This window comes from Symphalangus syndactylus, chromosome 12 (assembly GCF_028878055.3).
Source record: "Symphalangus syndactylus isolate Jambi chromosome 12, NHGRI_mSymSyn1-v2.1_pri, whole genome shotgun sequence".
In the NCBI taxonomy this organism is placed as follows: domain Eukaryota; kingdom Metazoa; phylum Chordata; class Mammalia; order Primates; family Hylobatidae; genus Symphalangus; species Symphalangus syndactylus.
The window spans coordinates 101,310,647-101,329,441 of NC_072441.2; the positions used below are offsets into that span (position 1 = coordinate 101,310,647).

At 38.0% G+C, this 18,795-nt stretch overlaps 1 protein-coding gene and 1 pseudogene across 7 annotated transcripts in view; one reads left to right on the plus strand and one right to left on the minus strand.

Moving 5' to 3' along the window:
• The window catches only part of TNFSF4 (TNF superfamily member 4), a 307,507-nt gene that overhangs the window by 98,221 nt on the left and 190,491 nt on the right, over positions 1 to 18,795 (minus strand). The window lies entirely within an intron of this gene.
• LOC134735052 (uncharacterized) lies at positions 15,255 to 15,379 on the plus strand (annotated as a pseudogene).

Consider the following 18,795-nt stretch of genomic DNA (forward strand, 5'->3'; position numbering starts at 1 on the left):
TATACCTAATGCTAAATGATGAGTTAATGGGTGCAGCACACCAATATGGAACATGGATCATATGTAACAAACCTGCACATTGTGCACATGTACCCTAGAACTTAAAGTATAATAATAATAATAATAATGATAAAAAGAATGGCAGAATGCAATCATCCGAGGAGGATACTTTTCAAGACCCCTAGTGGATACCTGAAACCACAGATAGTTTATATAGATAAACCCTATGTATATGATGCATGAAATTCTTTTTACTTCTTCACAGTTTCACAGATAAGAGATTCTTTCTTACCAAACATGTTAGCAACCTTAACATACAATTTTTTTCTTTCCTTATTAAGTTGAGAACTTTCACGTTTTCACTTAAAGGAAGCACTTTACAGCTTCCATTGGCATGATTAGATTTCCAGCATCACTATTTTTGCATGCTTTGGGGCCATTATTAAGTAAAATAAGGATTCCTTGAATACAAGCCCTGCAATACCACAATAGTTGATCTGATAACCCAAATGGCTACTAAGTGACTAACAGGCGGGTAGCATGGACAGCATAGACACACTGGACAAAGGGATGATTAATGTCCTGGGTGGGATGGTGAAATATTTCATCATGCTACTCAGAGCAGTAGAAATTTAAAACTTATGAATTGTTTATTTGTGCAATTTTTCATTTAATATTTTCAGGCCATGGTTGACCACTGGTAACTGAAACTACAGAAAGTTTGGATAAAAGAGGACAACTGTTTTGGGGTTCAGTAAAGAGATGACATGATTTGATTCATGTCTTAACATTATAACTGCGGCCACTTGCTGAGAGCACATTGGAAGGGCTGTGATGGGAAGAAGCAGGGAAACGAGCCAAGAGGCTATTGCAATAAGGATAATGATGCCTCCAGCCTGGAAGGTTGTAGGAATGCTAAGAAGGGGTCAGACTGTAAGAATACTCTGAAAGCAGATGTGATAGAATTTGCTAACAGAGCAGGTGTGTGGTATGCAAGAAAGAGCAAACTCAAGAACAATCTCAATTGTCTTTTGACTTGAGGCACTGGAAAAATAGAGTTGCCCTATGCTAAAATGGGGAAGACCATGAGGGAGCAGATTTGGGGGAAAACATATAGAAGTTCAGTTTGGAACTTATAAGCTTCACATATCTGTTATACTTCAAAGTAAAGATGAGTAGCAGCTATACCCTGATGTTAAAGGAAGAGGTCAAGGCTGGGACTGTAAGTTTAAGTTTGGGAATTGCTAGTGTAAAGGTGCCACTTAAAGTCATGAGCTTGGATTAGCTCACCTAGGCAATGACTGTACATAGAAAAGTGAAGAGGACTCTGGGGCTGTCAAATGCTTAGTAAGCAGAAGGTTGAGGAGGAAGCAGGGGTTACAACTGAGGGTGAGAATCGGGAAGGAAAGATTTTAAGAGAAAAGAGATGGTACAAAATAATCATCTAGAAGAGTGAGAGAGTAAATAGTACAGGGAAATATAGACTATTATTGGGGAGCATAATACTTAAGATGAGTAATCATAAATTTAAAGTCAGACACTCAGCATGGTGGTACATTTTTTCCCAATTACGTTGGGCTGTGAAGGAGCAGAATTATATACAGCTGTGGTTAAAGCAAACCAGTAACAAGGGAGCTAAGCCTAAAGAAAAGGAAGCAAAAAGCAAAAACTATTAGAAATACAACAGTAGCAGGGAGATTTCCCAACCATATGTGAATGCATATTATAAAGCTATAGCACATTTTTTAATGAGGCGGCACTAGAGTCATAATCTGACCAACGCAGTGAACTAAATTTTCAGAAATACATACCAATGGAGTAGAACTGAATCTTTGGAAATATATATGAGAGTACTTTTGAAAGTTCATGAGAAAATGGAATAAAAATATAAAATATAAACTTTATTTCTCAACGTAAGCTACATCGAGTTTAAGCCACATTTATAAGAGATGATACCAACTATTTAGTCCATCCTTAAAGAACTGAGATTCTAAAAATTTTCTCCCATTCTGTAGGTTACCTGTTCACTCTGATGGTAGTTTCTTTTGCTGTGCAGAAGCTCTTTAGTTTAATTAGATCCCATTTGTTTATTTTGGCTTTTGTTGCCATTGCTTTTGGTGTTTTAGTCATGAAATCATTCTTGCCCATGCCTATGTCCTGAATGGTATTGCCTAGGTTTTCTTCTAGGGTTTTTATGGTTTTAGGTCTAACATTTAAGTCTTTAATCCATCTCGAATGAATTTTTGTACCAGGTGTAAGGAAGGGATCCCGTTTCAGCTTTCTACATATGGCCAGCCAGTTTTCCCAGTACCATTTATTAAATAGGGAATCCTTTCCCCATTTCTTGTTTTTGTCAGGTTTGTCAAAGATCAGCTGACAAAGGGCTAATATCCAGAATCTACAAAGAACTTAAACATTAATTTACAAGAAAAAATCAAACAACCCCATCAAAAAGTGGGCAAAGGATATGAACAGACACTTCGCAAAAGAAGACATTTATGCAGCCAACAGACACATGAAAAAATGCTCATCATCACTGGCCATCAGAGAAATGCAAATCAAAACCACAATGAGATACCATCTCACAACAGTTAGAATGGCGATCATTAAAAAGACAGGAAACAACAGGTGCTGGAGAGGATGTGGAGAATTAGGAATGCTCTTACACTGTTGGTGGGACTGTAAACTAGTTCAACCATTGTGGAAGACAGTGTGGCGATTCCTCACGGATCTAGAACTGGAAATACCATTTGACCCAGCCATCCCATTACTGGGTATATACCCAAAGGATTATAAATCATGCTACTATAAAGACACATGCACACATATGTTTATTGCTGCACTATTTGCAATAGCAAAGACTTGGAACCAACCCAAATGTCCATCAATGATAGACTGGATTAAGAAAATGGGGCACATACACACCATGGAATACCATGCAGCCATAAAATGGATGAGTTCATGTCCTTTGTAGGGGCATGGATGAAGCTGGAAACCATCATTCTGAGCAAACTATCGCAAGGACAGAAAACCAAACACTGCATGTTCTCACTCATAGGTGGGAATTGAACAATGAGAACGCTTGGACACAGGGTGGGGAACATCACACACTGGGGCCTGTCGTGGGGTTGGGGGGGGATAGCATTAGGAGAAATACCTAATGTAAATGATGAGTTAATGGGTGCAGCACACCAACATGGCACATGTATATGTATGTAACAAATCTACACATTGTGCACATGTACCCTAGAACTTAAAGTATAATAAAAAAAAAAAACTGAGATTCAGAGAATTTAACCATGTCAATGTAGTCTTTTTTTACATTATTAGCTGAAGAAAATTGCATACCCATTAGAGATTTTTTTTAAGATTAGGAAACAAAAAGAAGTCAGAAGGAGCCAAATCAGGATTGCAAGGTGGATACCTAATCATTTCCCATCGAAATTCATGAAATTGTCCTTGTTTGATGACAGGAAGGAACAGGAACATTGTCATGGTGAAAAAGGACTCTCTAGTGAAGCTTTCCTGGTTTTTTCTGCTCAAGTTTTGGCTACTGTCTCAAAACATTCTTATAATAAGCAGATGTTATTGTTCTTTGGCCTTCCAGAAAGTCAACAAGCAAAATACCCTGAGTGTTCCCCAAAAATGTTGCCACAACCTTTGCTCTTGCCCTGTCTGCAAACTGGACCACTTCCACTTCTCGACACACATTGCTTTGATCAGGCTTTGTCTTCAGGGTCCCACTAGTAAAACTGTGTTTCATCTCCTATTACAGTGCTTCAAAGAAATGTTTCAAGGTCTTGATCTCATTCATTTAAAATTCCCATTGAAAGCTCTGCTCTTTTCTGCAGCTGATCTGGGTACAATTATTTTGGAATCCATTGAGTGAAAAGTTGCTCAGCTTTAATTTTCAGTCAGAACTGTGTAAGCAGAATCAATTAAGACATCTGTGAGGCTGACTATTATTTCTGCTGTGAATCATCAGTCCTCCTCAATTAGGGCACAAACAAAATGAATTTTTTCCTTGCAAATTGATGTGGATGGTCTGCCATGGTGGGCTTCATATTCAATATCATTTTGTCCTTTCTTAAAATAAATTATCCACTTGTAAACTACTGATTTCTTTGGGGCATTGTCTCTATAAACTTGTCACAAAGCATTGATGGTTTCACAATCCTTCCCCTCAAGCTTCACCATAAATTTGACGTTCATTCTTGCTTCAATTTTAGCAGAATTCGTGTTGCTCCTGATAGGGACTTTCTTCAAACTGATGTCTTATTCATCCTAGTGCCTCAAGCTAGATCTTGTTCAGATATTTTATCACAAGTTAGTACAAGTTTATTGTGGTGCGAAAAATTTTTGAAATAGTTTTCTTTATATTCTACATTTTCTATGAACTTTTCAAAGACCCTTTGTATAAGAATTTAGTATAATACAAGTGGCATTTCTAATCAATGAAGATGGCTATTTGATAAATGTTATTGAGATAATAGTTAACCAGTTGGGAAAAAATGTAGATGATTAGATCGTCATTTAGCACTGTACACCAAAATAAATTTCAGAGGAATTAAACATTTAAATATTTAAAATTAGACCATAATAGCCATGGAAGAAAATATTCATAACTATGTACATAATCCTAGGATGAAGATGGACTTTCATCTGTAATATATTCACAGGAAAAAGATCAAGATTCAAAGTAATATTAGCATTTTGAATTTTTGGATGTATGTGCATAGAATATAGCAAACTGTTAAAAGGAAATGTGGCTGGATGTTTGGATTGTGGATAACTGTTATTTGCTTCATTAGGCTTGACTGTATTTTGCAAACTTTCTACAAGAGATATGCATTTTGTTTAGCTTTCTATAATATTTATTATTTCTAATTACAAAAGTGAGATATTACTTATAGCAAGTGAAATAGTGCAGAGATGTGTCAAGATAAAGTTCCTAGTAGTCTCCCCATTCACCACCCCATCTAACTCTTTCCATTTCTAGCCCATGAGGCAATCTAATTAACAGGTTGGTATCCCTGCTTCTCCATGTTCGTACACAAACACACACACACACACACACACACACACACACACACACACACACTGTATGTACATATAGTTTCTGTATTTTTCTTTTCAAAATAGAATCATATTGTTAAACACATATTGCTCAACAACTTGCATTTGTCACTGTACAAATCAATAAAGATCGAAGTTATTTACAATAAGAATGCCTTTGATATTTCATAATTTATTCAAGCATTCTCTTTTTGAGGTTTTTACAAACAATGCAGAAAACATTTTTGAATTTTCATTCTTATATGTTGCTGTACTTCTATAAAAATGGAGTTCTAAAAGCTGGGTTGCAGAATCAAAATGTATACGGCTGCATAATGCAAAAGATATTGCCAGATTACTTTCCAAGATTGTAGTAACCACGGTAAGCAGAATTCTAAGATGTCCCCCTTTCCCACTGTGTACACACCCTGCACAGTCCCAAGAACTGTGGATATGATAGATTCCCTGATTCTGTTACCTTACCGTAGGGACATTATCCAGGTGGATCTTACCTAACCACATGAGCCCTTTAAAAGCAGAGCGTTTTCTCCAGCTGATCCCAGAAAAAGAATTCAGAGATTCAAATGTTACACAGCAATAGAAAATTAATACAGTAAGAATTCACTCCCTTGAAAGCATTGTATGAGGTAACTATATTCATTTTCTCACCAGCACCAAATGTTAAATATGTTTTTAAATTCAGTCAATTTGATAAGTAAAAAAGAGTACCTTATTTTTGATATATGTTTAATAAAGAGTATCTTTATTTTGCATGTCTAAGTAAAATCAAGAAACTTTCCATATGTTTTTAGTTAGATTTCCCCTGAGTTAATTGTCTGTTCACATGCAGTACTTTGCTTTGACTATTTTGCTATAGCGTCATTTGTGTAACTCTTGTCAAGGGCTTAAGCAATCTCTAAGCAACAGCATAGGTGCTAAGCTGACTTGCTGCCCCTTCAAAATTTGGTTGGAAAGGAAACAACAAGCCCAAACTGATTTGAACCATTTTTACTCATGGCAGAGCATGCAGCACAAGCTCAGTGTTCTCTATAAGTCCCTTTGTCCCTAAGTCCCATCAGGGAAGGGAACGACACAGAACAGGCCTGGGCAGATCCTGCACACACATGCATGTCCCATCCCAGATGAGGAACCCTGAGCTTAGGAAACTTCCCATCTTTTAAGTGGCTGCAAGCAAAACTGCCCAAACTTTGCTCCACAGAGAGAAACTATATTATCTTTTTCAAGAAACAAATCTATTGTCTGACCTGGAGAGAGATACCATCTCTAGCTCCCAAGCCTCTGTGCTCTATGCAAACATCCTGGAAAAGATAGTCTGGAACTAAAGCTGTCATAAGATGTGTAAAAACACCAAGGTGAATTGCCTCTGAACAAATCCACCTCTCATTTCCACATTTTTATAATTACAACACTCTGTTGGCCATTCAAAATAATCTGACCAACAGCAGGTGAGACCACTTCTGTTCAATTTGTAAGCACTTGCAGATCTCTTATTACCAGTGCTTTCTGGGGGAGAGGGAAGTTAATGCCGGCTTTCACATAATTATAATCCCAATGGAAAACATGGAATCCCTGGGGAAAAAAAGTTGTTTACAATGTTTAGAGCTTCCCCACCATGGGACACACATCAGTCAGCAGCCCAGGTTGACAGAGGCTTTGTGGTTTAATCCCAGGAATGTAAGAACGGGTTATCTGTAATTTATTAAGATAACACACCATATCATGTATCATAATAACAGCTAACACTATATGACACTATTCTAGTAGCCTAACATATTTAGCCCTTTAAAACTTCCCAGTATTGTGGTTGGTATGAGTGTCATTACATTAAGTAAGAAAAACAATAAAAGCATCTTAACTGGTTGTCGTCAAAAAGAAATTCAATCAAATCGAAAACCATTGCTTTAGTTAAATGAACTCTTTAAAAGTGTGTAATAGATGTTTCCTTAACATGAAAAAGAATATCAGTATCGACAACCAACATCATACCTAAGAATGAAAAACTAAAGATAATTATGTTAAACCTATGCAAAAGAGAGACAAACAACAGAGAAGACCGGTGACATTGTTTTATGAAACAATTCTCAATACAGATTTACAGAAAGATTAATCCAAATTAAGCCTGTTTCTGTAACGCCACTGCCCAGTGAGTGCAATTTTTCACGAGGAAGACACTCTCTAAGCTATAGGCTTCAGGCTTCTCTTAACTATCCTCTTCCTTCTCCTCTCCACCTCTACCACACAGTCTCAGAGTGTACACAGTTGTTCCCAGTTTCCCATGATGGGGAAGGACTCAAACACTATGATGGCCAGGTCAACTTTCTGTCATCTTGTCCAAGAGAAAAGCACACTAAGCTGGGAGTGAATGAGCCTGACCTAAACAGCAGCAGAGAGAATGAATAGAGAAAAGAGCCACTGAGTTGGAGGCCTTAGAGCCACAGGAAAGGAGCTGAAGTCTAGCCCAGTGGCATTGCTGGTTAGCTCCTGTGGCCATGATTAATTTACGAGCTCAACTTTGTGGGAGTTTTCTATTTGACATTTCAAATTTGAAAGAAATTTGACTAATACTATTGAGAAGAAAATTAACATTTGCCTGAATTTTAGAAAGGGAGATTAGAACAGGCCACTGGGTGAATCACAAGTAGGATGATGGGGAGAACTTGCCTGTGTCTGTCCTCTTCAACCCAAGAACCAGGCTCTTCAGCCATCACAGGGGGCTCAACATGGCTGCTTTATTATCTGCAGCTCGATGTACATATGATATCTAACTAACAGTGATGCTGTGATAGAATTTTCATTTCTGAGGGCAGTATTTCTCTTCCTTTCATACAAGTACACAAAATTACACTTTCTAAAACTGAGAAAAGCCTGAGTTCTTCAGAACAAGTCAGCCATAATAATAATGCTTCAGACGTTCCAGGTGTCTGTAAGGCCAGCAGTTAGAGTGAAACCTTCTCTTTGAACCCATTCAACCAGGGTGAAACTCTGCCAGTGGTAAAAAAGAAAGCAGCACGTGGTTTCATGGTATTCACCCTACCACCTTCCATAGTGAGGAGACAGAAACCTGTCTGGGGTGAAGATCATGGGAAAATGTGTAGCTGTTATTATTTGTCATGAAGGTAACTATTCAGGATCTGTTCTGTTCAACCAGCTTCTAATGACTTGGCCAGGAAAATAAAGAAAGAGACCTAGATACAGCATTGAGGGAAAGTGCAGTCTTAAACTTGGGAGTCTGAGAGATTAGAGTTCTGCTGTGACCTGTTGTAGCCTTTCTAACCTATTGACCCCAAATTTGAGGAGATGCCCTATTTCTAGGTTGTCCTCAGAACTTCAACGGTAAGAACAAAAATATGAGAGGAGAAGAGTGGCAAGGAGGAATAGACACTGTCAACTCATGTGTAAGTTACTTAGCATAAAGCTGGGACATAATTAGTACTTAATATATAATAGTTTTTACCAGGTGTGACTCACAAAGGTGGCTAGTACAAAGGTGGATTTGTCTTTTATTGCTATCGGTTCTGCATTAGCACTATCTCTGGGTCACTATTAGAATCCAGGGCAATGCTAATAATAATGGACACTTACAATGTATCAGGCACACTGGGTGCTAAAAGCTTTGAGTATTCATTTCACTTAGTCTCACAGAAGTCCAATGAAGTAAGTATGGTTATACAGTGCTCATCAATGACAAACTAGAGTCCTGGTCAGTCTGATTACAAAACTCATGTTTTTAACCATTGTGTTTATATGGTCAAGGTTCCTACAGAAGTGTTTCTGGCAGAAATAGCATGACAGGTATAGGAGGGAGGATTACACTAAGGGAAAAATGACACCATGAAGAATCCCAGGGAGTGTAAAACTTTAGTGTAGGTCCAAATTCTTCTTGTGTCAGGCCTAAATTCAATAACCAATGAGACTTGCTCATCTAAGAAGAATGGTATCCAAATGCTCTCAGATCATTTAAATAGGAGATCCCAAGTCTTATTTTCATTTTTCCCAACCTTTTCTGACAACTTTTAATTCAATTCAATTTCAAGTCTTGAAATGTGAAATATACTACGTTCTCCCATTTTGTGCATCCAGAGATCTTGTTTATCTTGGTAACTATTACATGGCCAGCACTTTGCACAATGCTTGGTATACAGTAGGTGTTCAATTAATTTTTTAATTAATGAATTAATTTATATATCTCTTACACTCTCCTGATTGTTCCTTCAAAATGATGCATTTCTGGTTATCTCCAGCCTCCTTGAAATAGACAAGAAATATTTTTTCTTCTTCTCTCAAGCCCATTCATTTCAGGTTCCAGCTGGCATGGACTACTTTAACATTTGTCATTGTCTCTATTAAGTAACCCTACCACCATTATTTATGCCATTCCCAGCATCAGCATGAAAAGCCTTTATGTCTATGAGGCAGAGCTCAATGAAACTTTCACTCGAAAGTAAAGTCTTCAAAAAATTGCACTTTGCATCTTAACAAATCAAATATGGTCTCAGAGCACAGCTAGCATATAAGTAATTATATAAATATGGAATAACCTTCTTTCCACACAAATGATGTTTCAAAATTAATTAAAGGAATGGGAGGTACAGTAAGGGGAGGAGATTTCCAGAGCATGTGTTCCAGCTACCAGAAGCATTCTCGAAATAAATTGATATGATGATATGATTTAGCCAGTTAATCAAGAAGGAAGATAAGGGCAGAATTCCCTGTAAAAGCACCCAAAGCCCTATAAGAATGTCAGATCAGCCACAGTGGCTGCACACAAATGGGTCGAATTGCTTGTCAACAAAAATACCTTGAGGAACAACATATTTGTAATCCAAACATGTAAAATTTAAAACTTTTACTAGGCCACAAGAAACATAGTAGCTGCCCTACTTGTCCAGTGAGCATAAATTGTTACTGCTGGAAGATCTCATGTCTCCTGGCCACTGACTCAATTATTCCTAAGTGATTTTTAAAAGCCGGCAAGCTAGTTTCCCATAGGACACTGTAGGTCATAATCACAACTCATATTTTGTATAAAAAGGACTTAATGGCGGCCGGGCGCGGTGGCTCATGCTTGTAATCCCAGCACTTTGGGAGGCCGAGGCGGGTGGATCACGAGGTGAGGAGATCGAGACCACAGTGAAACCCCGTCTCTACTAAAAATACAAAAAATTAGCCGGGCGTGGTGGCGGGCGCCTATAGTCCCAGCTACTCGGAGAGGCTGAGGCAAGAGAATGGCGTGAACCTGGGAGGCGGAGCTTGCAGTGAGGCGAGACTGCGCCACTGCACTCCAGCCTGGGCGACAGAGCGAGACTCCATCTCAAAAAAAAAAAAAAAAAAAGGACTTAATGGTGACTAAGAGCACCCCTACATTTCAAAATCAAATGAACATCTACATTTCTCACCTTTCTTTTGATCTTTTTGTGACATTAAATGCTCTTGTTCACTTTTATTTACAGAAGTCTCTTTCCATGGTTTAAGCCCATACTCTCACCTGGTTCTTCTAGTTCTTTGGACATTCTGAGTTTCCTTTACTTTTTGTCTCCCTAAATGTTAATTTACTCAAGCCTCTGTCCTCAGTCCTCATTCTTATCCATGGCTTCAATTCTGTCTTTATGTTGTTAAACCCCAATTTAAATATGCAACCCATGCTGTTTTGGTTACTGTAGCCTTGTAGTATAGTCTGAAGTCAGGTAGCATGATGCCTCCAGCTTTGTTCTTTTGGCTTAGGATTGACTTGGTGATGCAGGCTCTTTTTTGGTTCCATATGAACTTTAAAGTAGTTTTTTCCAATTCTGTGAAGAAAGTCATTGGTAGCTTGATGGGGATGGCATTGAATCTATAAATTACCTTGGGCAGTATGGCCATTTTCACGATATTGATTTTTCCAACCCATGAGCATGGAATGTTCTTCCATTTGTTTGTGTCCTCTTTTATTTCATTGAGCAGTGGTTTGTAGTTCTCCTTGAAGAGGTCCTTCACATCCCTTGTAAGTTGGATTCCTAGGTATTTTATTCTCTTTGAAGCAATTGTGAATGGGAGTTCACTCATGATTTGGCTCTCTGTCTGTGATTGGTGTACAAGAATGCTTGTGATTTTTGTACATTGATTTTGTATCCTGAGACTTTGCTGAAGTTGCTAATCAGCTTAAGGAGATTTAGGGCTGAGACGATGGGGTTTTCTAGATATACAATCATGTCATCTGCAAACAGGGAAAATTTGACTTCCTCTTCTCCTAATTGAATACCCTTTATTTCCTTGTCCTGCCTGATTGCCCTGGCCAGAACTTCCAGCACTATGTTGAATAGGAGTGGTGAGAGAGGGCATCCCTGTCTTGTGCCAGTTTTCAAAGGGAATGCTTCCAGTTTTTGCCCATTCAGTATGATATTGGCTGTGGGTTTGTCATAGATAACTCTTATTATTTTGAGATACGTCCCATCAATACCTAATTTATTGAGAGTTTTTAGCATGAAGGGTTGTTGAATTTTGTCAAAGGCCTTTTCTCCATCTATTGAGATAATCATGTGGTTTTTGTCTTTGGTTCTGTTTATGTGCTGGATTACATTTATTGATTTGTGTATGTTGAACTAGCCTTGCATCTCAGGGATGAAGCCCGCTTGATTATGGTGTATAAGCTTTTTGATGTGCTGCTGGATTCGGTTTGCCAGGATTTTATTGAGGATTTTTGCATCAATGTTCATCAAGGATATTGGTCTGAAATTCTCTTTTTTGGTTATGTCTCTGCCAGGCTTTGGTATCAGGATGATGCTGGCCTCATAAAATGTGTTAGGGAGGATACCCTCTTTTTCTATCGATTGGAATAGTTTCAGAAGGAATGGTACCAGTTCCTCCTTGTACCTCTGGTAGAATTCGGCTGTGAATCCATCAGGTCCTGGACTCTTTTTGGTTGGTAAGCTATTGATTATTGCCACAATTTCAGAGCCTGTTATTGGTCTATTCAGAGATTCAGCTTCTTCCTGGTTTAGTGTTGGGAGAATGTATTTGTCGAGGAATTTATCCATTTCTTCTAGATTTTCTAGTTTATTTGCATAAAGGTGTTTGTAGTATTCTCTGATGGTAGATTGTATTTCTGTGGGATCGGTGGTGATGTCCCCTTTTTCATTTTTTATTGCATCTATTTGATTCTTCTGTCTTCTCCAAAATAGCATGGTACTGGTACCACCACAGAGACATAGATCAATGGAACAGAACAGAGCCCTCAGAAATAATGCCGCATATCTACAACTATCTGATCTTTGACAAATCTGACAAAAACAAGAAATGGGGAAAGGATTCCCTATTTAATAAATGGTGCTGGGAAAACTGGCTAACCATATGCAGAAAGCTGAAACTGGATCCCTTCCTTACACCTTATATAAAAATTAATTCAAGATGGATTAAAGACTTAAATGTTAGACCTAAAACCATAAAAACCCTAGAAGAAAACCTAGGCAATACCATTCAGGACATAGGCGTGGGCAAGGACTTCATGTCTAAAACACCAAAAGCAATGGCAACAAAACCCAAAATTGACAAATGGGATCTAATTAAACTAAAGAGCTTCTGCACAGCAAAGGAAACTACCATCAGAGTGAACAGGCAACCTACAGAATGGGAGAAAATTTTTGCAACCTACTCATCTGACAAAGGGCTAATATCCAGAATCTACAATGAACTCAAACAAATTTACAAGAAAAAAACAAACAACCCCATCAAAAAGTGGGCGAAGGACATGAACAGACACTTCTCAAAAGAAGACATTTATGCAGCCAAAAAACACATGAAAAAATGCTCATCATCACTGGCCATCAGAGAAATGCAAATCAAAACCACAATGAGATGCCATCTTACACCAGTTAGAATGGCCATCATTAAAAAGTCAGGAAACAACAGGTGCTGGAGAGGATGTGGAGAAATAGGAACACTTTTACACTGTTGGTGGGACTGTAAACTAGTTCAACCATTGTGGAAGTCAGTGTGGCGATTCCTCAGGGATCTAGAACTAGAAATACCATTTCACCCAGCCATCCCATTACTGGGTATATACCCAAAGGACTATAAATCATGCTGCCGTAAAGACACACGCACACGTATGTTTATTGTGGCACTATTCACAATAGCAAAGAGTTGGAACCAACCCACATGTCCAACAACGATAGACTGGATTAAGAAAATGTGGCACATATACACCACGGAATACTATGCAGCCATAAAAAATGAGTTCATGTCCTTTGTAGGGACATGGATGAAACTGGAAAACATCATTCTCAGTAAACTATCGCAAGGACAAAAAACCAAACACCACATGTTCTCACTCATAGGTGGGAATTGAACAATGAGAACTCATGGACACAGGAAGGGGAACATCACACTTTGGGGACTGTTGTGGGGTTGGGAGAGGGGGAAGGGACAGCATTAGGAGATATACCTAATGCTAAATGATGAGTTAATGGGTGCAGCAAAACAACATGGCACATGGATACATATGTAACAAACCTGCACATTGTGCACATGTACCCTAAAACCTAAAGTATAATAATAAAAATAAATAAATAAGTAAATAAATAAATAAAAATATGCGACCCAGATCTCTCTCCCAAATTGCAGCTTCACACATCCAACTGCCTCTGGTAAGCTCCACTTGAGTAGCCAAACTCAAATATCATGGTCCAAAACTGAACTCACCATGTCTTCATCATTATCTGCTCCTCTGTTTTCTAACAACAGTAGAAAACGTGGCACCAGCCAACTTGCATTCAAGTCAGAAACTTGGCAATCATCCTAATTGCCTTCCCTTCCTTACCTACACTCCAAAAACTTAACCATGAATCTAGATAAATCATGTCACCTAGGTATTTCTCATACCCATTCCTTCTCTCATTTCCCAGTGCTACTACCTTTTTTCAGGTTTCCCTGCGTCTCCTTTGTAACACCCTTGACAACATTTATTGCAATACCAATAATGTGTAAAAACAAAACACAAATTCATAATAATCTCACTCAACATCATTTAATTACTCTTCATTATTTTAGAATAATTATAAAATATTTTCCATTGTCTGTGAGGCCCTTTATAAACTGCCTTCTGCCAAACTATAGCCTCATCTCTTTTCAAACTTCTTGGTCTTCTCAGAAAATGCCTCACTTTTTCAGTCTTTCCTCTGTTTTATACACAGTGCCCCTGCCTAGGATGTCTTTTCTTCCTTTCTCTGCATACCAAACTTCCGTACACCCTTCCAAATTTAAACTAGTGATGTCCTCCCTGTACACTCTTTTCATAATGTCCATCACTATAGCCTAACCACCACTGTCTCCCATCTCTACTCTTCCTCTGTTCTTACCTACTCTTCCCTCCAGCCCCTCAAGGGAGGCTGGATACCATTTCTCTTTGTACCATTTTACCAATTACACTAATCATGGTTGATGTGTCTTTCTGTTTTCTCTTCCTTTAAGTTATGAATTCCTTGAGTTCAAGGTCTGTGTCCTTCATTTTCATGTGTTCATAATCTAACTAGTAGTTGGCAGATGATAGAGATTCAATAAATATTTGTCAAATAAATGGGTGGGGGCATGGGTGGATGAATGGATAGATGGAGAACATGAAGACAAAACACAATAATTAGTCTTAATGGTCCCTCCTCATTCAAATCATTGTTGTGAGTCCTGATAATGAATCACTACCTAACAACAAGTTAGTTTTTATTCCTTGGATAAGGCTGAATAAACATTTGAATGTTTTCTCTCCGGCCCTCATTTTTAGCTTTCACTATGGAAACTTATCTGCTTCCAATACCTTACTTTAAAGCAAATAATATAATGCAATTGATTATTTCTACTTACTATGTTAAAATCACTTTCTAATTCTGTCTTACTGAGATTATGCCCAGATCTCATTGACTGGTGTTTGGGGAATTTCAAAAATCATGAGTCAGAAGTTTAAAGATTATTAATAATCTCTTAGCCTAACTTTAGAGATGGCTCATCTCATTCATTGTACATGGATTTTACTATTTAAACTCCTGGGCAATAACCTACTTTCCAATTTTGTAAGGGTAGTTCTCAGTTGCTAGATTTAACTATTACTAGTTCTTACATAATCTTAAAACTTGAAATACTGGAAAAGAGGCTTTAAAGTCAGAGATAAAATCAGTGTTGAGTCTCAAAAAAATGGGGAAATATTTTTTGCAATCCTGTTGTGGTTCATAAGCGTGATAATTGGGTTTTCACACTAATATGTGAGATGTGCATTGTTAGAACAGTTTGTGGGAGGCACATCTCACACAAAGTTTGTTGGCACATTACCCATCTGACATGAAAGAAAACAAACAAAAAAGAAAGAAAAGGAATATTTTTGCCAAGTGTGATTTTAATATGTGGAAGAATTCAGATGTACAGGATTATATTATATGCACTCTAAATGGAAAGAGCCCATGCTTAACAAATTTAGTGAAGATGTTTAGTATAGAAACCTGGCTTTTTAGTTGCTTAGGCAAGTTGTTCCATAAATCTAAGCTTTAATATATTCTCCTCAAGATGACAGCAAGAACATGGGAATCAGGCAGAGTGGTATGTGCACTACATATTTCATTTATATGTCATCATCAGAAATTGAATAAGGCCGGGCGCGGTGGCTCACGCTTGTAATCCCAGCACTTTGGGAGGCCGAGGCGGGTGGATCACGAGGTCAGGAGATCGAGACCACGGTGAAACCCCGTCTCTACTAAAAATACAAAAAAAATTAGCCGGGCGAGGTGGCGGGCGCCTGTAGTCCCAGCTACTCGGAGAGGCTGAGGCAGGAGAATGGCGTGAACTCAGGAGGCGGAGCTTGCAGTGAGCCGAGATCGCGCCACTGCACTCCAGCCTGGGTGACACAGCGAGACTTCGTCTCAAAAAAAAAAAAAAAAAAAAAAAAAAAAGAAATTGAATAAGCACTAATGTATGACTGCATTTCTCAGGAAGCTATTGAATATCCCTTTAAATTGTAAAAATATATATTATGCCTGAAATATGCTTATATAAGAAAGCTACAATGGCTCTATTTTTTAAGATAACATTTAGATATTTTTCTAATGGCTCAGGGTGATCAAAGTTCTCAAGATCAAGGTTCTCCTCTGTGTTGGCTTGCTTCTATAGCTAGAAGGATGGAGTAATCAAATCTTCAGCCAACATTTATTGAACTCATTATGCATGAGACATTTGCTAAATGCTTTAAATACATTATCTCGTTTAATACTCACAACCAATCCTATGAGGGACATACTAACATTATCTATTTCAGTGAAAAATGAACTAAGACACAGAGAGAATAAGAATTTGTCCAGTCACACATCACTAACTGGCAAAGCCAGGTGTGTCCAACTCCCAGTCTTTTCATGCACAACCTCCACACAATCTTCTTATCAAAAACCTGTTTTTCAAAGTTGATCTCATAGAGGTAGAGTAGAATGATTACCAGAAACTGGCAAGCATGGTGAGGGTGGTAAAGAGATATTGGTTGCTGGGTACAAAAATATAGTTGGATAGAAGAAGTAAGTTCTAGTGTTTGATTGCACAGTAGGGTGACAATAGTTAATAAGAATTTATTGTATATTTTAAAATAGCTAGAAGAGAAGATTTAGGATGTTCCCAAACAAAGAAACGATAAATGTTTGAGGTGATGGATATTCTAATTACCCTGATCTGATCATTACACATTGCATACATGTACCAAAATATCATATGCATCCCATAATTATGTACAATTATGTATCAATAAAAAACGAAATAAAAGTCTGTGTTTTCTTGGTGGTTGTAGAGTTTGTTATAGGATCTTATATCAGACATTTAAACTCACTGTCTATGAATAATATGGATAGAATATGTTAAATTTCACAGTCTAAATTTTTTTTTTTTTGAGACAGAGTCCCACTCTGTTGCCCAGGCTGGAGTGCAGTGGTGCTATCTCAACTCACTGCAACCTCCACCTCCCAGGTTCAAGTGATTCTTCTGCCTCAGCCTCCTGAGTAGCTGGGATTACAGGCACGTGCCACTGTGCCCAGCTAATTTTTGTATTTTTAATAGAGATAGGGTTTCACCATGGTGGTCAGGCTGATCTCGAATTTCTGACCTTGTGAATTCACCCGCCTCGGCCTTCCAAAATGCTGGGATTACAGGCATGAGCCATCATGCCAGGCCTAAATTTTTAAATGTATAAAGTCTAAGGTTTCTTTAGCTTAAACATGTGATGACTCTTTCATTTTGTTTATATAATAAAATCTTACTAAGGTATAAATGATAAATGACTGATGACAATTTTTATATGTTACCTACAGAGACCAACCTGGCAGGCATTTCCATTTATTAAATAATATCTGCTTTAACTTAAAAGAAGCTCATTTAGAAAAGATGCAGGCATCGACTGGGAGCAAATGCGGAAGCATTTTTCAGCACAAATTCTGTCCCAGATCTATCAGTACATGCTATACTGACAGCTACCTTCTTTACCTATGTCAAAGGTAAGTTATTCATTCAATGAATCATTGTGACAGGCACTGAGTTCAACTGAACATGGTTCCTGAAGACCTCCACTTTAACCTATGTGGTGGGATACATACTCTGAAGGACTCTCCCACTGTAAAGTAGCTAGATCCTGGATAAAACAGGTCTTTGAGGTTCATGAGGTTTAAGGAAGGAAGACATCTTCATCACATATAAGTGCAAGGTAAAGCAGCAAGTGCTGATGTAGAAGCTGCAGCAAGTTATCCAGAAGGTCTAGGTAAGACAATTGATAAAGGTGGCTCTACTACACAACAGGCTTTTCAATGTAGATGAAACTGCCTTCTACTAGAAAGAGATGCCATCTAGAACCGTCATAGCCAGAGAGGAGAAGTCAGTGTCTGGCTTCAAAGCTTCCAAAGACGGGCTGACTTTTTTGTTAAGGGCTAATGTAGCTGATGACTTTAAGTTGAAGCCAATGCTCATTTATCATTCTGAAAATCCTAGGGCCCTTAGGTAAAAATCTACTCTCCATGTGCTCTATAAATGGAACAACAAAGGCTGAATGACAGCACATCCATTTGAAGCATGGTTTACTATCTTTAAGTCCATTATTAACACTTACTCCTCAGAAAAATAGTCCTTTCAAAACATTACTGCTCATTAACAATGCACCTGATCACCCAAGATATCTGATGGAGACATACAAGAAGATAAATGTTGTTTTCATCCCTGCTAACACAACATTTATCCTGCAGTCCATGGATCAAGGAGTAATTTTGACTTTCAAGTCCTATTAAAGAAATGCACTTTGTCAGGCTATATCTGCCATAAGTAACAATTCCTCTAATGAATCTGGGCAAAGTCCATTGAAAACTTTCTGGAAAGGATCCACTATTCTAGACACCATTAATTTTTTATTCTTGTTTGGAGGTTAAAATATCAACATTAACAGGAGTTTGGAAGAACTTAATATCAACCCTCATGAATGACTGTTAAGGGTTCAAGACTTCACCGGAGGAAGTATTACAGATGTGGTAGAAATAGCAGGAGAGCTAGAATTAGAAGTGGAACCTAAACATATGACTCAATTGCTGCAATTATATGCTAAAATTTGAATGGATAAAGAGTTGTTTCCTCATTCATAGGAATGAATGGGCAAATAAAGTGTTTTTTTGAGATGCGATCTATTTCTGGTGAAGATGCTGTGAACATTGCTGAAATGACAACAAAGGACTTTGAATATTCCGTAAA